This window comes from Haliotis rubra, unplaced genomic scaffold, assembly GCF_003918875.1.
Source record: "Haliotis rubra isolate DU_JTF1 unplaced genomic scaffold, ASM391887v1 Scf138, whole genome shotgun sequence".
Lineage (NCBI taxonomy): Eukaryota > Metazoa > Mollusca > Gastropoda > Lepetellida > Haliotidae > Haliotis > Haliotis rubra.
Window position 1 is genome coordinate 1458255 of NW_025765314.1, and position 25199 is coordinate 1483453.

At 42.3% G+C, this 25199-nt stretch overlaps 1 long non-coding RNA gene across 1 annotated transcript; it reads right to left on the reverse strand.

Annotated features, from left to right (window-relative positions):
* Positions 1-2732: 2732 nt before the first annotated feature.
* LOC124268416 lies at positions 2733-25041 on the reverse strand. Its single transcript, XR_006896272.1, has 3 exons — positions 25030-25041; positions 21296-21298; positions 2733-2812 (listed from the first exon to the last, which is right to left on the reverse strand). It is a non-coding gene; the product is annotated as an uncharacterized LOC124268416 (long non-coding RNA).
* Positions 25042-25199: the final 158 nt, after the last annotated feature.

A 25199-nucleotide genomic window follows, 5' to 3' on the forward strand; every position in this document is an offset into this window, starting at 1 on the left:
CTTCACAGCATGCTCTCGTGATGAGGGAGCCATCTCACACCAAGTATTCTAACTGGCCTGAAGGTTTACATTCAGTGCCTCAGCAGCTGCTTTTAGTCCTTGCCACCTCAGTGGCGAATACTTGTAGAGAACTTGTACAAGTTCACAAGAGTTTAAGATCAAAGTCTTCCAAATGGGATATTTGCTTTGTGACATCTTTAACTGCAAGTTCCAGTCGATTGGGCACAGCAGTGGATTGCAATCACATGAGGGGCTAATGTTTGTATTCTCTTTGCCACACCTGACTTACACCCCATCATCACAGCTGCCCCATCAAAACACAAACCAACTAGACCACTTTTCCATTCATCCTCTGATAAATCAAGTTTCTCATCTAACATTTTCAAGATTGCCTCCTTGATGTGAAGAGCATCACCTCTTTCCACATGTGATGCACACACACAAACACAGTTTTGGGTTTGTCCAAATTTAATGTATCTCACATACATGATTTCTTGTTCCAAAACACTGCAGTCTGTTGACCCATCACATAATACTGAAAAATATTCAGCTGTCGAAGTTCTCCTACAATTTCCTGGCGAAAAGATTCACTGATTAGGCCAATAAATTCTCTTTGCTTTCTTGTCATTTTGCATATGTCTGGCCTGATTTAATTCCAAGTATTTCTAAAAGTTCAAGCATTTTGGAGAAATCTGTAAATGGTTTTTCATTTTTTGCTATCCAGTATGCTACTATGAATAAAATCTTCATGGTGTCAACTTGATTTTCCTGCATTTTAAGAACTGTCTTTTCAATGGCAAAACTGATTTATTTTTGCACAGTTGTTGCTAGTTCATGGGCCTCAGATCGGAGGTGAACATCACTAGTTTAGTGGATTTCTATCACACTTAGTCTTATAGACTTGCACCCACTCCTAAAAGAATTACTTCTTCCACTTTTATCATACTTTTGACATGTGGAATCACAAGACATGTGGCTAGAATGCAGTTTACCGGGCGCAGCCCGGCGTGCGCAGAAAGGTCGCTAATGAGCAATCAGTGCGCATCGCGCATCGCGCTATAGCGCGGCTGCTCTGTAGCTCTACTGCACTGTCTTACTATAACGCAGTCGTTCATCGATCCTTAGGGTTAGGCACCCCTTTACGATCCTTAGGGTTAGGGGTTAGGGTTTAGGGTTAGGGTTGGGCACCCCTTTACGATCCTTAGGGTTAGGGTTGGGCACCCCTTTACGATCCTTAGGGTTAGGGTTTAGGGTTAGGGTTGGGCACCCCTTTACGATCCTTAGGGTTAGGGTTTAGGGTTAGGGTTGGGCACCCCTTTACGATCCTTAGGGTTAGAGTTTAGGGTTAGGGTTGGGCACCCCTTAACTTACCTCTGAACAGAGTAAATTCCATTGCATCCAATTGGTTTTGAAACACGTTTCGTCCCACCAGGACTCGTCAGTGCAGCTTGGTTTCCAAAAGGAAACTGCAGACGTGTTTCGCTTGTTGTCTGTTTTTCTTGGACGAAACACGTCGGGAAGCTTTACATCTTCTCAGCCAAAGGCTGAGACTGAGCACTGCGCATGCGCGCGAAATGAAAACAAACCATTGCGCATGCGCAGGGCTAGCAGTGCTACTGTGGTAATGACCCGTTAAACGAGCACATGCTGGCTGTGATCGCACCCGTGGTCCCGAGGTACCGTGTCGGCTAATTAGCGTAATTAGCACCCACCAGGAATCCCCCTAATCCTGCTGAGCGCGTTCGAGCCCCAGCAGCGCTGATTAAATCTGAAAAAGTGCGCCCGGTAAAGTGCAGTACCATACAATCCAGTGATCCACAGCATGAGCATCGATCTACTCAACTGGGATACGATGACATATCAACCAAGTCAGCGAGCCTGACAACCCGATCCTGTTAGTCGCCTTTTACGACAAGCATGGGTTGCTGAAAACCAATTCTAACCCAGATCTTCATGGGTTTTGAGTATACAGACAATTTGTAATAGTCTACACAGATGAAACATGTATGTTCAACTTCCACATGTTCTCCCTCGATTTACGGACTGCGATATTTCTGAAAGACATTGTTGGTGTCAAGAGTAGCAGTGTTGGACCAATCATGTTTTTCTAAATGTGTTGTTTTGGGGGGAGTCATGGTTTACTTTGGACGTACTGAGCAGACGCAACAGAGTGTGGCGTAGATCGAATGAGTATTTTCATGCCGTTCATGTAAGACAGAACGATTGTTTTGGGGGTGGCTCATTAATAAAGTGGGGTGGGCTCACTGTGGTAGGCAGAACACCTTTACATGTTATTCACAGATGCGTCGCTGGTACTAGCATAGGATATTTTTATAACGCACATATCCACGCAACTAGTGCATGCTCAAGGAGCTGGTATTTTTTTCCCTCGATCATTGGATGTCAATCTCAACGCCACATCGTATTATCAATCTCAACTCCCTGGGGAGTATGCAACTCTCGCACCGGGTTATTGTGGCTTTCTCATCCTAATGAGGTACACATTCACAGCTGGGTGGACTGGGACACATAGTAACAGTACTTTGTCCATGTTCACTGCACGTTGCTGTACCCGCAACTAGGTGTTTGCATGTATTCATGTGGCCACCATTTGGTCATATACCAACGGATTCGTGGGTTCTTTTAAGTGCACAGGGTTGTGTACTGTACACTAGGGGTTGTGACAACACTGAAAGAGTCTGCACACAAAGTTGACTCCAAGGTTTTTACAGCCGGTCACAGGTGGGCTCGATCCCGAGACCTCAACCTCGCTGGATCACTAACCTGGCCTTAGCCAGCTTGCCCACCGCCGCTCTCGCCCGGCTCGCCCCGTGCCCCTGGCTTGCCCACTCGCCCCCAGCTCACCCACCCGCCCCCCAGCTTGCTCCCTGAAGCTTCCCCGGCCCCTCCACCGCCACTCCCGGTACTATTGTGACATCCTGGAGGCACATGTGGAGCCATTTGGAGCCAACATGAACATCGTTTTGTGCTTCAGGATGGCAACATAGGAGCACACAGGGCTCATATTATTATTGAGTACCTCTAACAGAACAACACAACCAACTTACCATCACCAGCACATTATCAGTGCATGTCTGGGATACCCTTGACATCACTGTCAACAAACCTGGCACTGCATTTGAGGAAGTTTTAGGATTGATCCAAGTTTACACTGGAATACACTTGTATAAGGCTTGTAGCAGTGAACAGTGTCACTGAACCTATCAGTTATGCTTTGATATAGGCCCGTCAGTGGCTGTCTCTAACAGTACCAAATTGGAGCCCAATTGTTTAAAATGTGTAAAGTCAAATAAGGATTTTAATGAAACGAAATAAGAGTTCGATAGCCAAAAAAGGATGAAAACATGTCAAATAAGGACATATTGTTGTACCATTAGAATTATTTCATGGGTTCTAGTAAGTATGGTGTAACTTTGCGTTTCAATCAGTAAACAGACATGAACTTTAATTTTTGTTGAATTACTTGTCAAAGACTTTAACTACTTAACAAATCTTGGTTTATTTTGAGAATACGTGCAGATTTACAAGATGTTATAGAATATGACACTCCATGATGCAGTGGACACTAGAGCGCATTGGTCAGTCGTCTAACAAAATCTTTGGTCATATATGTTCAACAACTAATGCAAATCTCAGTCAGATGTAATTGTTACATTGTTAAACTATTTCGGTCATTAACTGTATAAATGTCAGCAGTTGTGACACCTTATCACTGAATATCCCCTTCTTTTTTATATCCCGTCAGCAAAAGATTTTGGACAAATATGCAATGCAAGTAATTAAGTTTCCATCCTACATGCAGTGTATGAAATAAGCCAAAAATCCAGCCAGACATCGGGACTGGTAACTTCAAAATGTTACCAGCCCAAAATAGATTTAACCAGACCAGTCATACCAAAAGATGTTAAAATATGGTACTTGTTGGTCCCTGCCTGGCTCTCGGCATTAATGGGTCCAACAAGGACTGGTCGGCTCGGAGTCAGTATAATGTGTCTCAGTGGGGTATTCATGCTTCACTGCGGCATGGTATCTCAGTGGGCTAGCACTATAAAACAAGCTTAAGTCTGGGCTAGTACAAGCAGCCGCTGACATGCATTGCGTAATGCGTCGTCGTCCAGATGAGGCGAAATATTCTCAAGCACGACGTTAAACCTAATTTCACCTCACCTCACCTCACCAGGCCAAATATGGTAAAATTTACTCAGATGTATGGAAGATCAAAATTTTTACCAGACCATCGGGCTGGCTAGCTGTAAATTTAGACCGTCCGTCAGAAATCTAGACCGTCTCGGGTGGTCGGACGGGCCTTATTTCATATACTGCTAGATAGGTATTGAAGGGTCAGATAAAAGCTCTGTGTTGTCCCTAAATGAAATAACTCTCTTTGTCAATTTCTATTAAGTTTCCTGAAAAAGAATATTGCCACACATAATGTGATTTGTGTAGTAAGTGCTTTTGACTTTGCAACCAAACACCGTTTTATGCAAAACCATGTTCTATGGATACCCTGAAGCAACTTGCGACAAGTTTTAGTGCAATGAGTCGCAATCAAGCGTTTGGTCGTTAGTACCTACCAAACGTCACACTCATTGCAATAAAGAAGTTGACTATTCATAGAACTTAGTTTTCCTTCATCTTCACAACTTCTAAAATGCCTCTCAAAGAAACCAAGAGTTTTACATCAGTTAATTAATGCAAAATGCCTAATGTCAAAACTAATACTAAATTGTTCTGAAGTAGAAAATATACTTTAAAATTAATGTTGACTAAAGGAATTTATTACTACACCATGAACATTGACCAGTATTTGAATATTGTTTATCATTAAAATGTGGCCAGTTTATTGGAAGAGTAACACTTAATATTCATAATATTCACACGTCTCAGTGAACAATATCACAGGTCGAGGGGTTAGAGCCAGAACCACTTATAACCACACAGGCACATTTCGAGAAACAGCACTCAAATGTTTGGACAGTTATAAAAAAAAAATTAATAAATTCTTTTTTACTGTTTTGTGACTAGGTGACAGAGTATGTTGGTGCATTCATGTTACTATACAACCATAAATATAATCAGCCTAATTAAAAAGGTATGACGAAAATAAACTTTAGCTTGTTCTGGCGTAAATGTAAAACACTCTGGGCTCTGTAAACATGAGAGCGAGAACCAGTTAAATTACAAACACAGTGTATGGCAGTTAAGAATATGTTGAGAATATGTCTGTCCCCTCGAGTCAAGAATCTGGTTATCTTTAAACAGGGGATTGTGGCATAGTTTGCGGCTCACGATTTCCCTGTGTCGCAGTTTCCACTAACTCGGGGGAGCATTATCTTTGCCCCAACAATTGTATCAATGCGGAAGCCAACTAAAAGCAATGACACCTGATCTCAAGATCACCCATATCATCACAGCCAACCACTGTTTCCTCTAAGCCCTGTAACCATATCCCGCTGTAAAGCTGCTTTTTCGGCAGTATCCCACACTCTCAGCTGGTGGCTGGAACCATTAACCAGCACTAACTGCCTTTCTGTTATTGAATGCATTTTACTTATAGCTCGCTTTAAATTGTGCTTGTGAGATTGTATCTTCACATGTTGTTATCACTGAAGACATCAGTAATTGCTTAAACCACCTTCAAGACTTTCTTTTAGATATATTCATGACAACAGCGTCACAATACTTTCAACATAATTCCACAATGCATCATTACCGTGTACTTCTTTTTATTGAAGAATAAAACCAATTACTATAAGACATTGTAAGTGTTTCAGTATTTTTAACTATTTCAATATTATACTACATGTAAACAGAAATTCATAAACAGTATAGTTTCAAATTAAATAGAATAGAAGAAAAATCACGCACAGTCACAAACATACACATAATACGCAAACCACAGACAAGCCCATTGCATATTAAGTCAAATTAGGGATAATGTAACGATCTGAGTAATAATTTAAGTCGCTTGGTATATGTAGAGTATCTCACCCGAGTGTATTTTGATATCAAATATATCACCACGAGTTGATAAAGTAACAAATGTCCGAGGCTTGACGATATGTTTACTTTGATCAGCGAGTGTTGATATATTTGATATCAGAAGACACGAGGGTGAGATTATATTTATCATCAAAATCACTCTTCATTAGCTTTCAATGAAAATGTTCATCTCTGAACACAGTACTGCCATTGAACTCGCAGTGCAGCGATGTCATAGCAATGTGACGTCATCAAGTTCATGACGCCATAGCATTGTCAGGGCATTGTGCAAAATTTACTCAAACGATATGTCCTAGGAGATTTCAGTCTGATCTCACACAAGCAATATCTCCTGTGGACACAGTTTTGGATGATAAAATGCATTTATCAGTCATTGTTTTATAACATTTTCGCCTCATTTTACAGTGAATAATAATGAGTAGTATTTCGTTTCGATTAATGATTTGATGACTTCTCAAAATTTAAATGTCATTTCTTGAATTGAGAATTAATATTGATATCCACCTCTTAACACTATTTCATACACTTTAAACTTGTTAAATGTCTTATAGGAAAAGGTTTGCATAACTATGTCGTTTGGTGGAAAAGGTGATTTGTGTGAAATATTGTGTGCAAGTTATATGCGGGAGTTAAATTTGCAAAAAGAGGAAATATATAGCAGAACACTTTACAGTAAATGAGGAGTCAGGAAATAATACAACATAACCTGTTCTTGGAAACATGACATTCCATTTAAAATGAAAGTGACTAAGAAATATATAAAACCAAACTATGACAGTATGATAATTACACTAACCTCACCCATGTCCACAATCATATTATAACTAACACCATGTAATAGCACAAAGCAACGACTGTTGTTTCAGTGTCGTAGCTTTAGTCTGTATCAGTGTCCGTATCCTGCTCTAAGGCGCCAGGAACGGGGAGGCATTCTAGTTTGTCAGCATCTGTCAGGAGTTCTTTGTAATAGTTGTGATACTCTCTCGGTATAATACCCGACCGACAGAGTGACATGAGATCTTTTTCTTGGCTGAAGAAATTGCTTGTTTTCCCGAGTACTTTCGGGTCAGAGGTCCACAGATACTCTGAGGTCTTCCCAGTGGCGGCTGCCTGTAGACACTTTCAGTTCTCTGAATGGCTCATTGCTGTGCTCAGTCTTGAAGAAGATGTTTTCTGGGTTGCCTGTAATGTAGCGCATCCAGCACATTGACAACCAGTTCACCACGACCACCATCTGTATCAATTTTGGTGTTTTTCAGTCTACCATGGGCATATTTCTTAAAGTCCATCACATCGGTGAACTGTATTGGGACGACAATATAAGGGTCCTTTCTTCTGGCCATTCTTATAACAGTGTCCCACTGGCTTCAGCACATAGATGCTAGTATTCTTTTTTGGCAAATTCAATGGTGGAATGAATTGCATCGCGACTCCATCTGTGTGTGGCCTGGCTCCTGAAATTTGTGGTCAATTGTACTTATGTGTTCAATAGTGGTCACAACATGTAATAGGGAGGCTGCGACATACTGGTTTCTGTTCTGTCCTGAACAGGTATCTGAATACAGAACTACATGCTTGACGGTTGGTGGCAAAGCCTTCAGCTGAATTTGCAGACAAGATGCAACTTCACATGATCCCCTCTTGGCATCCACTTCCGACCATACAAAGCATGTGCCTCCTTTTGTGACTAAATCGTACACTGTAAAATTGTAATAGTTCAATTTCCTCATGTAGAAAAGTTCACTGACAAGTGAGCATGGGGAATCTGATACAGCCTCCAGATCAAATGTTGCCACAAAAATGGATTTGTCCTTCAGAGCAAGGGCTTTGTCCTTTATCTTTTCTTCACGGGCTCTCATTTTTCTCTCTTGGTGTTGGGTGTACTTCTGTTCAAGTTCTTGCTGAACTGACCCACTCTCCTTTTCTCTGTAGTACTTCTGGCACAGAGAGCACTGGTCCTTTTTTGGTATATGAAAGGAATAGTTATACTCCTCGGTGAACACCTTCCTGTAAAGTGATGATGACACTGCTTTGGTAGCCTCACTGGTGCACTAGTCTTTGTACAGTTCATACATTTTTTTTATATTTAATGTCGATCCCAAAAACTTCCTGTTCGTATCTCGCCGGGTGTAGTGAGCATCAACTGTTGGGAATGATTCTATGTGCTCTCGAACCATTTTTAGTGCACCGGTGGCAGTCTTGTTATGTGGTTTGTGGTGTCCCCTTTTTTCAGTCCCAGCAAATATCCCCTGGTTCTTATTTAGTAGAGCGTGATTGATATAGGATTCACCAACATCCAAAGTTTTTCTGAAAAATGTTTTACAAACATTGTGTCGTTCTCCATCAAGTTGAAAGGAGTACGTTCGGTGAACTTGGCATTTTTTCTGTACCACATTTTCTTCTTCATCCAGGTATGTGCGAGTTTTTTTTCTGTTGTATTTGAACAAATGAAGTCTTTCTGTCTTGTGTATGAGGATAACTTCCAAAAGGTTTCAAACATATTTTTGCGGGTTTCTTCAGAGATGTTTGCAGAACATTTGTACCGACATTTGGAACAGTCGGCTGCTCGTACAGATCTAGCCCTCATAGTTTTCCTTCCTGATTTACATATTCTTGTCCAGACCGTCTTAAGTGTTTTCTTTTATTTTTAATCCAGGTTTCAGGAGTTGCTTGACGTTTCCTGAATAATGTCTTCTTTGGAGGTGTGTTGAAAGCTGCTGACTTTCTTGGTGTTGGTGGTTTGGGGATGTTAGAAGTGGGTGCTGGAATATCAGTATCGTTTGTGGAGTACATTGTGATGTAACATCGTTCTCATAATTGAATGTAACAGGAATTGTACTGGAGTTGTCAGAATTGGCGAATGAAGTGCCCTGGGATGTTGCTGACGCCAGTGCAGTACTGTCGTGGGCAAATGTGTGTTGACGACGAGATGGCATTGCTGGAGTCATACAGGCATCATAGTGGTCGGGAAGTCCTGTAATCGATGTATATGCCAAGACAATTGGTTTTTCTTCTCAATTCCTAGGGCTGTTGGCGTAATGTCTATGAGAGGGATTGATGCTTTGCTGCAAAATATTCGAACACATTGGCCAGACCAGTTTGCCAGTGACAGAGGAGGAAATCTGCAACTCTGTTGGAGAAGTAGCCAGCCTCACGCAGCTTTTCTACTTCTAGCAAATAATCCTGCCATTTTTCTAGATTACTGTCCTCCTTGATAGGAAAAAAGTCAATGTATTCATTCATCCTTTCTTCTAAATGATCACAAAGTTGTTTTCTCAATTGAGTGGCCTTCATACTTCCTGATAGATGGAGCTGCTGACGCAGTAAAGAAGCAGTCTCCATCGCGAGGCACCTGTTGTATAATGTATCCGTTAGACTGAGCAAGTTGTAACAATCTTCTTTCATGAATCTGACGCATTTGAGCTGAATAGATTTGTACCTGTCGACTTTTGTTTGATGCAGCTGATAAAGATGCGGTCTTGGAAGTATCCAGGCTCGCTTTGTCATGTGGTTTCTTTGTCTTAAAGTTTAACAAGTTTTGCTTTTTTGATCACAGGTTCATTTGAAGATTCTGAACCGAGTAAAACTCTGAGTCTGATGAATCGTGAGTGCGGTTTTATCTGGATCATATTCTTCACCTGGACGATGATGCTGGATCGTTGTCAGGGACCAGTCCTTTCCTACTCCTTAGTGTTGACAATAGTTCATTATCAGAACTGTCAAAGTCACTGTCACTATCCCTCAGAGATGATGTTCCTCCGCGTCCATAACACTGTACTAATGAGTCTGTAGGCATCACTCTGTGCTGGTATGTCTATAGGTGCATCAGTCTGTACTGGTATGTCAATAGAAGCATCACTCTGTTCTGGTATGTCTATTGGTAGCATCACCCTGTACCTGTATGTCTATAGGTGCATCACCTGTTCTGGTATATCTAGAGGTGCATCACCTGTTCTGGTATATCTAGTGGTGCATCACTCTGTTCTGGTATATCTAGAGGTGCATCACTCTGTTCTGGTATATCTAGAGGTGCATCACCTGTTCTGGTATATCTAGAGGTGCATCACTCTGTTCTGGTATATCTAGAGGTGCATCACCCTGTACCTGTATGTCTATAAGCATCAGACCTGCACTTGTATGTCTATAGGTGCATCACTCTGTTCTGGTATATCTAGAGGTGCATCACCCTGTACCTGTATGTCTATAGGCTCATCAGACTGTACCTGTATGTCTATAGGCGCATCACTCTGTTCTGGTATATCTAGAGGTGCATCACCCTGTACCTGTATGTCTATAGGCGCATCAGACTGTACCTGTATGTCTATAGGCGCATCACTCTGTTCTGGTATATCTAGTGGTGCATCACTCTGTTCTGGTATATCTAGAGGTGCATCACTCTGTTCTGGTATATCTAGAGGTGCATCACTCTGTGCTGGTATGTCTATAGACGCATCAGACTGTACCTGTATGTCTATAGGCGCATCAGACTGTACCTGTATGTCTATAGGCGCATCACTCTGTTCTGGTATATCTAGTGGTGCATCACTCTGTTCTGGTACATCTAGAGGTGCATCACCCTGTACCTGTATGTCTATAGGCGCATCAGACTGCACTTGTATGTCTATAGGTGCATCACTCTGTTCTGGTATATCTAGAGGTGCATCACTCTGTTCTGGTATATCTAGAGGTGCATCACTCTGTTCTGGTATATCTAGAGGTGCATCACCCTGTTCTGGTATATCTAGAGGTGCATCACTCTGTTCTGGTATATCTAGAGGCATCACTCTGTTCTGGTATATCTAGAGGTGCATCACCCTGTTCTGGTATATCTAGAGGCATCACCCTGTTCTGGTATATCTAGAGGTGCATCACTCTGTTCTGGTATATCTAGAGGTGCATCACCTCTGTTCTGGTATATCTAGAGTGCATCACTCTGTTCTGGTATATCTAGAGGTGCATCACTCTGTTCTGGTATATCTAGAGGTGCATCACCTGTTCTGGTATATCTAGAGGTGCATCACCCTGTTCTGGTATATCTAGAGGTGCATCACTCTGTTCTGGTATATCTAGAGGTGCATCACCTCTGTTCTGGTATATCTAGAGGTGCATCACTCTGTTCTGGTATATCTAGAGGTGCATCACTCTGTTCTGGTATATCTAGAGGTGCATCACTCTGTTCTGGTATATCTAGAGGTGCATCACTCTGTTCTGGTATATCTAGAGGTGCATCACTCTGTTCTGGTATATCTAGAGGTGCATCACTCTGTTCTGGTATATCTATAGGCGCATCAGACTGTACCTGTATGTCTATAGGCGCATCAGACTGTACCTGTATGTCTATAGGCGCATCACTCTGTTCTGGTATATCTAGAGGTGCATCACCCTGTACCTGTATGTCTATAGGCTTTCATCAGACTGTACCTGTATGTCTATAGGCATCACCTGTTCTGGTATATCTAGTGGTGCATCACTCTGTTCTGGTATATCTAGAGGTGCATCACTCTGTTCTGGTATATCTAGAGGTGCATCACTCTGTTCTGGTATATCTAGTGGTGCATCACTCTGTTCTGGTATATCTATAGGTGCATCACTCTGTTCTGGTATATCTAGAGGTGCATCACCTGTTCTGGTATATCTAGAGGTGCATCACCTGTTCTGGTATATCTAGAGGTGCATCACTCTGTTCTGGCATATCTAGAGGTGCATCACCCTGTTCTGGTATATCTAGAGGTGCATCACTCTGTTCTGGTATATCTAGAGGTGCATCACTCTGTTCTGGTATATCTAGAGGTGCATCACTCTGTTCTGGTATATCTATAGGTGCATCACTCTGTTCTGGTACATCTAGAGGTGCATCACTCTGTTCTGGTACATCTAGAGGTGCATCACCCTGTTCTGGTATATCTAGAGGTGCATCACTCTGTTCTGGTATATCTAGAGGTGCATCACTCTGTTCTGGTATATCTAGAGGTGCATCACTCTGTTCTGGTATATCTAGAGGTGCATCACCCTGTTCTGGTATATCTAGAGGTGCATCACCTGTTCTGGTATATCTAGAGGTGCATCACTCTGTTCTGGTATATCTAGAGGTGCATCACTCTGTTCTGGTATATCTAGAGGTGCATCACTCTGTTCTGGTATATCTAGAGGTGCATCACTCTGTTCTGGTATATCTAGTGGTGCATCACTCTGTTCTGGTATATCTAGAGGTGCATCACTCTGTTCTGGTATATCTAGAGGTGCATCACTCTGTTCTGGTATATCTAGAGGTGCATCACTCTGTTCTGGTACATCTAGAGGTGCATCACCCTGTTCTGGTATATCTAGAGGTGCATCACTCTGTTCTGGTATATCTAGAGGCATCACTCTGTTCTGGTATATCTAGAGGTGCATCACTGTTCTGGTATATCTATAGGTGCATCACTCTGTTCTGGTACATCTAGAGGTGCATCACTCTGTTCTGGTACATCTAGAGGTGCATCACTCTGTTCTGGTATATCTAGAGTGCATCATCACCTGTTCTGGTATATCTATAGGTGCATCACTCTGTTCTGGTATATCTAGTGGTGCATCACTCTGTTCTGGTACATCTAGAGGTGCATCACTCTGTTCTGGTATATCTAGAGGTGCATCACCCTGTTCTGGTATATCTATAGGTGCATCACTCTGTTCTGGTACATCTAGAGGTGCATCACTCTGTTCTGGTATATCTAGAGGTGCATCACTCTGTTCTGGTATATCTAGAGGTGCATCACTCTGTTCTGGTATATCTAGAGGTGCATCACTCTGTTCTGGTATATCTATAGGTGCATCACCCTGTTCTGGTATATCTAGAGGTGCATCACTCTGTTCTGGTATATCTAGAGGTGCATCACTCTGTTCTGGTATATCTAGAGGTGCATCACTCTGTTCTGGTATATCTATAGGTGCATCACTCTGTTCTGGTACATCTAGAGGTGCATCACTCTGTTCTGGTATATCTAGAGGTGCATCACTCTGTTCTGGTATATCTAGAGGTGCATCACCCTGTACCTGTATGTCTATAGGCGCATCAGACTGTACCTGTATGTCTATAGGTGCATCACTCTGTTCTGGTATATCTAGAGGTGCATCACTCTGTTCTGGTACATCTAGAGGTGCATCACTCTGTTCTGGTACATCTAGAGGTGCATCACTCTGTTCTGGTATATCTATAGGTGCATCACTCTGTTCTGGTACATCTAGAGGTGCATCACTCTGTTCTGGTATGTCTAGAGGTGCATCACCCTGTTCTGGTATATCTAGAGGTGCATCACCCTGTACCTGTATGTCTATAGGCGCATCAGACTGCACTTGTATGTCTATAGGTGCATCACTCTGTTCTGGTATATCTAGAGGTGCATCACCCTGTACCTGTATGTCTATAGGCGCATCAGACTGTACCTGTATGTCTATAGGCGCATCACTCTGTTCTGGTACATCTAGAGGTGCATCACTCTGTTCTGGTATATCTAGAGGTGCATCACCCTGTACCTGTATGTCTATAGGCGCATCAGACTGTACCTGTATGTCTATAGGTGCATCACTCTGTTCTGGTATATCTAGAGGTGCATCACCCTGTACCTGTATGTCTATAGGCGCATCAGACTGTACCTGTATGTCTATAGGTGCATCACTCTGTTCTGGTATATCTAGTGGTGCATCACTCTGTTCTGGTATATCTAGAGGTGCATCACCCTGTTCTGGTATATCTAGAGGTGCATCACCCTGTACCTGTATGTCTATAGGCGCATCAGACTGCACTTGTATGTCTATAGGTGCATCACTCTGTTCTGGTATATCTAGAGGTGCATCACCCTGTACCTGTATGTCTATAGGCGCATCAGACTGTACCTGTATGTCTATAGGTGCATCACTCTGTTCTGGTATATCTAGAGGTGCATCACCCTGTACCTGTATGTCTATAGGCTTGATCAGACTGTACCTGTATGTCTATAGGTGCATCACTCTGTTCTGGTATATCTAGAGGCATCACCCTGTACCTGTATGTCTATAGGCTTATCAGACTGCACCTGTATGTCTATAGGTGCATCACTCTGTTCTGGTATATCTAGAGGTGCATCACCTGTTCTGGGTATATCTAGAGGTGCATCACTCTGTTCTGGTATATCTAGAGGTGCATCACCCTGTACCTGTATGTCTATATAGGCGCATCAGACTGTACCTGTATGTCTATAGGTGCATCACTCTGTTCTGGTATATCTAGAGGTGCATCACCCTGTACCTGTATGTCTATAGGCGCATCAGACTGTACCTGTATGTCTATAGGTGCATCACTCTGTTCTGGTATATCTAGAGGTGCATCACTCTGTTCTGGTATATCTAGAGGTGCATCACTCTGTTCTGGTATATCTAGAGGTGCATCACTCTGTTCTGGTACATCTAGAGGTGCATCACTCTGTTCTGGTATATCTATAGGCGCATCACTCTGTTCTGGTATATCTAGTGGTGCATCACTCTGTTCTGGTATATCTAGAGGTGCATCACCCTGTTCTGGTATATCTAGAGGTGCATCACCCTGTACCTGTATGTCTATAGGCGCATCAGACTGCACTTGTATGTCTATAGGTGCATCACTCTGTTCTGGTATATCTATAGGTGCATCACCCTGTTCTGGTATATCTAGAGGTGCATCACCCTGTACCTGTATGTCTATAGGCGCATCAGACTGCACTTGTATGTCTATAGGTGCATCACTCTGTTCTGGTATATCTATAGGTGCATCACTCTGTTCTGGTACATCTAGAGGTGCATCACCCTGTTCTGGTATATCTAGAGGTGCATCACTCTGTTCTGGTACATCTAGAGGTGCATCACTCTGTTCTGGTATATCTAGAGGTGCATCACTCTGTTCTGGTATATCTATAGGTGCATCACTCTGTTCTGGTATATCTAGAGGTGCATCACCCTGTTCTGGTATATCTAGAGGTGCATCACTCTGTTCTGGTACATCTAGAGGTGCATCACTCTGTTCTGGTATATCTAGAGGTGCATCACTCTGTTCTGGTACATCTAGAGGTGCATCACACTCTGTTCTGGTATATCTAGAGGTGCATCATGACTCTGTTCTGGGCTATATCTAGAGGTGCATCACCCTGTACCTGTATGTCTATAGGGCCATCAGACTGCACTTGTATGTCTATAGGTGCATCACTCTGTTCTGGTATATCTAGAGGTGCATCACCCTGTACCTGTATGTCTATAGGCTTCATCAGACTGCACTTGTATGTCTATAGGTGCATCACTCTGTTCTGGTATATCTAGAGGTGCATCACCCCCTGTACCTGTATGTCTATAGGCTGCATCAGACTGCACTGCATGTCTATAGGTGCATCACTCTGTTCTGGTATATTCTGGTAGAGGTGCATCACCCTGTGTTCTGGGTACATCTAGAGGTGCATCACTCTGTTCTGGTATATCTAGAGGTGCATCACTCTGTTCTGGTATATCTAGAGGTGCATCACTCTGTTCTGGTACATCTAGAGGTGCATCACTCTGTTCTGGTATATCTAGAGGTGCATCACTCTGTTCTGGTATATCTAGAGGTGCATCACTCTGTTCTGGTATATCTAGAGGTGCATCACCCTGTTCTGGTATCTGTACCCAGGTGCATCACTCTGTTCTGGTATATCTAGAGGTGCATCACCCTGTTCTGGTATATCTAGAGGCACCACTCTCTGTTCTGGCATATCTAGAGGTGCATCACCCTGTTCTGGTATACATCTAGGAGGTGCATCACTCTGTTCTGGTATATCTAGAGGTGCATCACCCTGTTCTGGTACATCTAGAGGTGCATCACTCTGTTCTGGTATATCTAGAGGTGCATCACCCTGTTCTGGTACATCTAGAGGTGCATCACTCTGTTCTGGTATATCTAGAGGTGCATCACCTGTTCTGGTACATCTAGAGGTGCATCACTCTGTTCTGGTATATCTAGAGGTGCATCACTCTGTTCTGGTACATCTAGAGGTGCATCCTCTGTTCTGGTATATCTAGAGGTGCATCACCTGTTCCCAGGTATATCTAGAGGTGCATCACTCTGTTCTGGTATATCTAGAGGTGCATCACTCTGTTCTGGTATATCTAGAGGTGCATCACTCTGTTCTGGTATATCTAGAGGTATATCACTCTGTTCTGCAGTATATCTAGAGGCATCACCTGTTCTGGTATATCTAGAGGTGCATCACTCTGTTCTGGTATATCTAGAGGTGCATCACTCTGTTCTGGTATATCTAGAGGTGCATCACTCTGTTCTGGTATATCTAGTGGTGCATCACTCTGTTCTGGTATATCTAGAGGTGCATCACCCTGTACCTGTATGTCTGTTAGGCGCATCAGACTGTACCTGTATGTCTATAGGCCATCACTCTGCCTAGTACATCTAGAGGTGCATCACCTGTTCTGGCATATCTAGAGGTGCATCACCCTGTTCTGGTATATCTAGAGGTGCATCACCCTGTACCTGTATGTCTGTTGGCGCATCAGACTGTACCTGTATGTCTATAGGCGCATCACTCTGTTCTGGTACATCTAGAGGTGCATCACTCTGTTCTGGTATATCTAGAGGTGCATCACCCTGTTCTGGTATATCTAGAGGTGCATCACCCTGTTCTGGTATATCTAGAGGTGCATCACCCTGTACCTGTATGTCTGTTGGCATCAGACTGTACCTGTATGTCTATAGGTACATCACTCTGTTCTGGTACATCTAGAGGTGCATCACTCTGTTCTGGTATATCTAGAGGTGCATCACCCTGTACCTGTATGTCTATAGGGCGATCAGACTGTACCTGTATGTCTATAGGCCATCACTCTGTTCTGGGTATGTCAAAAGGCACATCAGACTGTACCTGTATGTCTATAGGCCATCACTCTGTTCTGGTATGTCAAAAGGCACATCAGACTGTACTTGTATGTCTATAGGCTTTCATCACTCTGTTCTGGTATGTCTATAGAAGCATCACACTGCACTTGTATGTCTATAGGCTACATCACTCTGTTCTGGTATGTCAAAAGGCACATCAGACTGTACTTGTATGTCTATAGGCATCACTCTGTTCTGGTATATCTAGAGGTGCATCACCCTGTACCTGTATGTCTATAGGCGCATCACTCTGTTCTGGTATGTCAAAAGGCACATCAGACTGTACTTGTATGTCTATAGGTGCATCACTCTGTTCTGGTATATCTAGAGGTGCATCACCCTGTACCTGTATGTCTTTTGGTGCATCACTCTGTTCTGGTATGTCAAAAGCTGAATCAGACTGCACTTGTATGTCTATAGACGCATCACCTGTTCTGGTATGTTTATAGGCTTATCACACTGCACTTGAATGTCTATAGAGCATCACTCTGTTCTGGTATGTCTATAGAGCATCACACTGCACTTGTATGTCTATATGTGCATCCCTCTGTACTATTGTGTCTGTTGTAGCATCACTCTGTACATAAGTATGTCTGCAGCTTATCACTCTGTACTGGTATTGCACACTGTTGTAGTAAATATCTGGGCATTAGTATCCATCTTTCTTTGTAAATCCAAGAGGCACATCACGCTGTATTGATACAAATTGGGTTTGATTATCCTCAGTGCGGTATGATCTGGTGCTGGGTATATCCACTGACTCATCCTCTTCATCATTTCCATGGCCATACAGTATTGGCATATCCAAAAGTTTATCAGGTTGTGCTGGGGTATCCATCCACACCACATGGGTTTGGTTCATGTTGAATATAATCAGAATTGACTGACATATTAGTGGCAAGTGACCAACTTGTGGCTGTGGCAAAGTCAGATTGTAATAATTCATCTTCATCTAAGTGGGACCATAATTCAGACATCTTGCACAGACCTAAAACCAGAGTACTAAACTAGGGGACTGGCTAATATCACACACTGAATTTGATAACAATAACACTCAATAATCAAAGCAATTAAGTTTCTATTTTACTTAGTGCTGCCAAACAACTTTATACAGACAGCAAATCTCTAAGTGAAATACAAGTATATCACCACACACTCATGTGTGTTATATTTAACAAGTACTTATTTACTATTTACAGATAAGACTTACCTGTAATGTCTTAGTGGGATTCCATTGCTGTAAATGTTCTAATATAAACACACACTTTAGAAAAATAGCTCCTCTCCCAAGGTTCAAAATAAACTAACCTTGGCTAGCGTGGAAACAAACCCTGTAAACAGCTGGGAGAGGCATCGCTTATATATGGCCACCACAACAGAATAACAGTAATTAAGACCATCTGACCCGGAGAGGTCCTTATCAGCTGTAAGTCTAAAGAGCCAGAAAATTCCTTCAGCATATCACAGGTGTCAATATCGACAGTGATGTTAAATATTCATGAGCTGCATCCATCCATTCATACACAAATAACAATATTTGGTTGTAGGCTATTATTAGTGTTCACTCGACCATGACTCTGTGTTGTATACCTGTAACCCTAACATCACCGTTGACAAAATAGGGCAGCTACATGCACAGAACCAGCGTTATGGCATTATCACTCACAGTACCATCGTGGACACAACAAACTCGCAGACGAGGCAGAAGATTAGTTCTTCCGTGTCATTTCCGAGTTTGTTAGTGTGGAATATTAGTGACCCGGGCCTGTCTCCCACTATCCTGCTGCTGGGTATTTTGACAGCCAATACTGACTAGCACTATCTCGAAGATCAGAGAGATACTACACATAGGACATACTTACTCAATAATCATGCATTTGACACAAGGATTACCGACTTCCTAATCCGTGTCGACATTGAATCGATCTGTAATCAGTGTTGACATGGCATTTTCCTCGTGCTGGGTCAAGTTCGTTTCACAGCAGATCAGGTCAGCGAGAATTACCTGCCCTTGGCATGTCAATATCAAAATCAGCTGTTGCACAATCATTGGCGAATCCAGAGGGGGTGGGGAGTGGGGTTCGAACCCTGCCCTTTCGAAAATGACTAAAGACCACATTGAAGTTAATGTTTTGCATTGACAGAGCCAAGGTGGGTTCAATGGAATCAAACCCCCTTTGGAAATTTCTGGATCCGCCTATGATAATCAAATGTATATTTTACTTAACCTCGCTAAAATATACTTGCTTGAACATAATCTATGATATGTGACGTCTGTACAACAGCACACATGGTACAGTCATACAAGACAAGCATTGATAGGCTTAGTTTCACTAGAGAAAATACAACTTTGACTCTAAAAATGTGCATGAGTTTCTCACACTTCTAAGTGTTGATTTTCTATCGGAGAAAGGTTGTAAGACGTCAAGGGGTTTTGGACATAACATAAAATACAATGTAAAAATAAAAAAAACCCGTCCACCCGACGCTTAATGTTTTGAAAAAAATGTGAAGAGAAACAAGAATATTTTTTATGTCGCCTAACATTGAACATATTTGCATTATCATTTGTATTATATCGGCGCCATGTTTATTAATCTGTTTTCATTATTTCGATATGCCTCCGTTACTTGTAAATATTCTTGTTACACTTCGTTTGTTGTAAATGTATTCATTTAGTATGTTCATTACTCAGTGATGAGGTCCAATTGGTGTGAAAAAAAGAAAACCACAGCAAAATGTTTGATATCGAAACACTTGTTGGCAAATATCACGTAAAATGTTTCACAAATAACGCATTGATTAATCCTCTTCGTCGTGAAGCTATATTTGTACTATCAGAAATCGGGAAGTAATTGGTTTAAGGGTTGGGTCAATCTTCCACAATAGATCGACATATTTCACACATCCATGTATCTTGATGGTATTGATGATACTTTTTGCATTCCCGTTTTGAAAAAAATAGCCATTTGCTGCAAGTAGTCCTTCATTAGCAGATTCAGTATTGCCCATTTCCATAGACTGGTCCGGGTAGGATATGTTGTCTCTTGACGTGTCACTTGACTGAGAGCAGATCATGTATCGATAGCAACATTCTGAACTGAAAACGTTATATAAATAACCCTAATTATTGCTCGCCCGTGGAAGATACTACAGTTTCTAAGATGCTTCTGTGAAAGATCAAAGGCGCCGACAGTACTTTATCAGACGAGAATGTGCACTTTTTTGCATTACGTCACAATGTATAGGCGTCACTGTGCCATTCTAGTCTGCCCCCTCGTAATCGAACCATTTTGCATTACGTCACAATGTAAGCGACATCACGATGCATGTCAGTTGTCATCGCCTCGTACGGCCTCCTACAGTAAACTACTCCGTTGCATCCCTTTTCTTGGTTTGCAATTGCTTCACGCAGCTAACATCACTGGTAGAAACATTACGTTTATGTTTTACGACGGTTAAAATGTCTAAATTCGACTCACAAGTTTTCAGCGACATGGTAACGCTCGCAATGTTTACATTCCCATAGTGCAATCGTGGAATGTCGCTTGACTACTCAGCTTCAACTGGATGTACTGATCTAAACTTACGTTGGTTGTAGAAATGCGACGTTCATATTGCCCCATATGGTTTACGTTAATCACAGATGTCATTAAAATAATTAGAGAAGGTATTTAATCCGAACGTAAACCGTCATCAAACTGTTATCATTTGTTTTTTCTGGTAACGTTCGTCTTAACGTAGGGGGGCAGACACATCAATAGAACAGCGCGCCAGTCAGCCCTGTGCGAGAATTCTTAATTTAGGTCACCGACACCGTCGTTTGTTTTCTGCCTTAAATTAATCGTAATTATCCTTAGAAAGTATTAAATTTGGCATCTTAGAAAAGAAATAATTTCTTAAGTAATACCGCTAGACGGATGACGTCATAATGGTTTAATCTTGTGCTGGGATAATGAGGTGTCTGGGTGGTCTTTTTGTCCACTTCACATTGTCATTATCGTGATTATACCACAGTGGATAACTTCTTTAAGAATCATTTCAGAAGTTAGGAAGTACAATACTGACAAATTGATGGATAATATCTTCTTTTATTTTGTGAGTTTGACAGATTCTATGGTACAAGAATCAGAATCGAAAGATGGTTGATATTCCCATGATGCAGTTCTACATTTTGACTGTTAAGGAACAGAGTTCCGGCAGAACCGACTGTGAGACGAGGAAGTGTCAACTCCAGAGGGTCTGTGTTCCGTACTGAAGTGTCAACTCCAGAGGGTCTGTGTTCCGTACTGAAGTGTCAACTCCATAGGGTCTGTGTTCCGTACTGAAGTGTCAACTCCAGAGGGTCTGTGTTCCGTACTGAAGGACCCACTCCAGTGTAGCAAAGCACTTTGCATGGTATTGGACGTATCGTGCGTTTGACGTGCACTTTGTGCACAATGAACTTACTCACTTTTTGCATGCTTATTGACACCTGAAGTTCACACACCTGATATTGAAAATAGAAAAAACGGTTGATTATTATCTTGCCTCTGATAGTTGTGGAAAATTTCAACCTAAACTGCGCGTACGTCATGCCACGGCTTACAGAAAATCAACGTTTCCGCTCCGAGGTTATGCTGGAGGCTGGAATGGCCCCAAATGAAGTGGCCTGACATTTTGGTGTCCATCGAAACACGATCTCATCTCTATGGAGACATTTTCAACATAATGGGAACACGAACGAGAGATTTGCCTTGGACCAACGTCACGTCGGCAAGACAACCACATTCGGCTGACCCATCTAAGGAATCGATACCAGACTGTTAGTTTGAGTGCTCGAGCCTTTCCTGGCTTACCCCCAATCAGTTGCAGGACTGTACGGAGCCGATTGAGGGAGCACAACATCTGGCCCCTACGGCCAGCAATAAGTCCAATTTTGCTCCAACGTCACCAACAGGCACGTCTTTCCTGTGCAAACAACATCATGTTACAAGAGACAAGATTGGAATGATGTTGTTCCTGACGAGTCGAGATTTCATCTGGACAGCTCAGATGGCAGGCAAGGGTTTACAGACGGCGAGGTGAACGGTATGCTGACGCGAGCGTTGTCCAACGTCGACAGTTTGGTGACAGAAGGGTTATGGTATGTGGAAGCATCACATCTCATGGGATGAAATGGATCGACGTTTACGTCAAGCCCAGAATCAGCCACTGATGTCAGCTAAATTGGGACAAGCGTTTGTTCAGACATGGAACAACATTCCCCAAGCTTTCTTCAATCGCTCAGTGTCGTCTATGCGTCGTCGTTCTCAAGCCTGCACCAACGCCAGTGGTGGACGCACACGATACTGAATTTGTGAACTGACTTTGGATACCATATCTCTTTAAGGGCCTGTCAAGATGCATAGTGTCAAATCATACAGATTTCGATGTTGTCCTGTCAACAGGTAAACAGTCATTAAGGAAAACGCCACAAATCATGTAATTTTCTTTTTGCAGTAAACAATGGCATGATATCAAATAATGCAGAGTTACTTTATTCCAGTAGTATACATGTATTTGCAATTTCAGTCGTTTGACCAAATGCATGTCGAAAAGCGTGTCCAAATCATCTAATCCGTTCAATATTAATCGCTGCACCAAAGTTTTGTATTTATATTAATGTGATGACATGAAATAGATACCTTTTCATTCTGATTTCTATTTTTTTAAATGACGATTCAAGGTTTATGGACCTTCATGTCAGTGGTTGCATACAACTGCCGACTTGTTATATACAACATACACCTGCATGGTTCCCATGCTCTACTTTGGCATAAGCAAACATATTGAAATTCCTTATTCATTTTGCAATACGATTCAGTCAAACTCCCGAACAATGCCTTGTTAAATTTCAATATTTGTCACTTCCAACTGGTTTTAAAATGGTAAATAATGTGTGTTAATATGAAACATGTGATCATATTAACACACTGATGACATGATGGCAGCATGAAGGATTCATTGTGAACTTTCCGCTTCGAAGTCATAATTTCTGTCTCGAAGGACTCTGTACTTTCGCCTCGAGTCAGTGTTCAAAACCACAGCATTGAAACCAAACGTAAACGTTACTCGTCGATTCAACTACCATACCCAGTTTGAAATTTTCAGCAGAACAATCGAAAGACCGCCCCTGTAATGGCCGCCCACCAGTAACGACCCCACGTCATGATCGATGGATCTACGAGCAGATCGACGACGTCTACGAGCTTATCATCCGTGCGACATTCTCAGACCACTCGACGTCTCCAGTAGAGGAGACAACACTTGTGACTGGAGCATATGAGAGGTGAAGGGCACTCTTCACGTTTCCTTCTTCACCGAGCAGACGACAGGACATGTGTCTACGGGTGAACATTACATCAGGCCATGCACATGTGCTGCAGAAAGGGAACGGTTTTGAGATTGGGGGCGTGATGACCTGGGGTGGGACCTAGGTGATTGTGACTGAGGGGAACTTGAATGCTGCGATTTAACGAAACGAGATTTTGCAAATGGCCGCTTGAATAAAAAGAACTGCTCTGGAATGACGTTTCATCACGATAACTCCTGACCACACGTTGCTCAGGTTGTACAGCAATATCTTACCTGGCCCACAAAATTCCCGGATTTGTTGTCACCCATTGAACACGTTTGGGATGAAATAGAGCGATGTTTGTGACGTCATCCTCCAACAACGTTGCGGATCCAAATCCTTCCTCGGATGTGAAATGGTCATCGCCAGGACTCTCATTTACGTTGGCCACAATGAGGGGTAGGTGCCAGGGGTTCCTTTCACGAAGCAACCTTTACTAAGGTTGACCTTAACTCCCATCCTTTAACATTGCACTACGGTTACCTTAGTGACTTACGATCACCTTAGTGCTTTATGAAAGGAGGTCCAGGCCTGCACCAATGCACAAGGTGGACACACTGACTGTGTGAACTTGCCTGTGAACACCCTCTTGTGTTGTGGTTCATTTGCCAGGTGCTCTGGTGATCGTTGTCATACCTTGAAACAGTTGTTTTTGCATGCACTATCATTTCATTGGCGCCAGTAACAGATTCTGTTTGAGTACATACCCTGAAACAATCAGTTTCACCGCATGGATGTAGCTCTGCTGTTGGCAGAGGTTTCCCGTGGATGAAGAAAAGGGTGTTGACGCTTTTATCAGAATTTAGGGAATGAAACAAATGCGTGACTACACTTGTGACACCCGGTGTTAACACCTATTTTCAGTGATCCATTTCTATGTATTTTCATTATCGTTTTTATGTCTAATATAAACTGTGTCCGTAAATAATCGAGATTTGATTAATATCTTGGTTTGTAGTTAAACAAGCTTGAATAAACATTTCCTTTATGGACCAGAAAGAATGGAACTACGAGAAAGTGCACACATAAAATTGTAACAGGTTTAACAGAAGGTGGATAAGAGTGTTAAATTATACATTACGGAATTGTTTCCAATGAGGTAGTCCTTTGAGTTGATCGATATTGCTGGAATATTGATTAAAGCAGCGAAAAAACCAACTCATTCAATAACCTCGATTATGTATTATCTGTGTGTGCATCTAGATATTCTTATCTGACTGCACTAGAAATGGTCTCGTCTGTGTGTACACCCAGTGTTTTCGCTTTTGGGCCAATCAGCATGTTCTCGTCTGTGTGCACCCACCATTGGCGGATCCAAGGCGGGTGGGGACTGGTTCCTTTGAAAATGACTGAAGACCACATAGAATGTAATGTATTGCATTGGCGGAGCCGGGAAAGTGGTAGGGGTGGGAGCGGCAAAACCCCCCGAAAACACTTACATGGCTTACAGTTATGACGTCACAAAGCTAATACCTCTGTCACAATGCTATTAGACCTTGCTTGACTTGCGGAAAGCTGAGAGTTAGGGGATATTGTCCTGATTCTCATATTGCGATATATTGCAATAATATAAGAGATATTGCAATACATATTGTGATATATTGACTGGAAGGTTTCTGCCCAAGTGTGTACATCATTAATTCATAATAGCTCTCTGTGTGTGACATCGTCTTCTTAGTTGCTGTCACACCATACTTTCAGGCTCCCCGTCCCCATTGTGTATGACTGTATGCCAATGGTTTACAGATAAATGACATGATACAGAGCCTTAATGTAGAATGTTTAATTGAAGTACTGTGTTGCAGCAAAGTTTTGCGAACATAATGATAAATTTAATAGTATAACAAGATTTTCATTATCAGCGTTGTTTTCTTTAACAGAATGCACTTCAAAGCA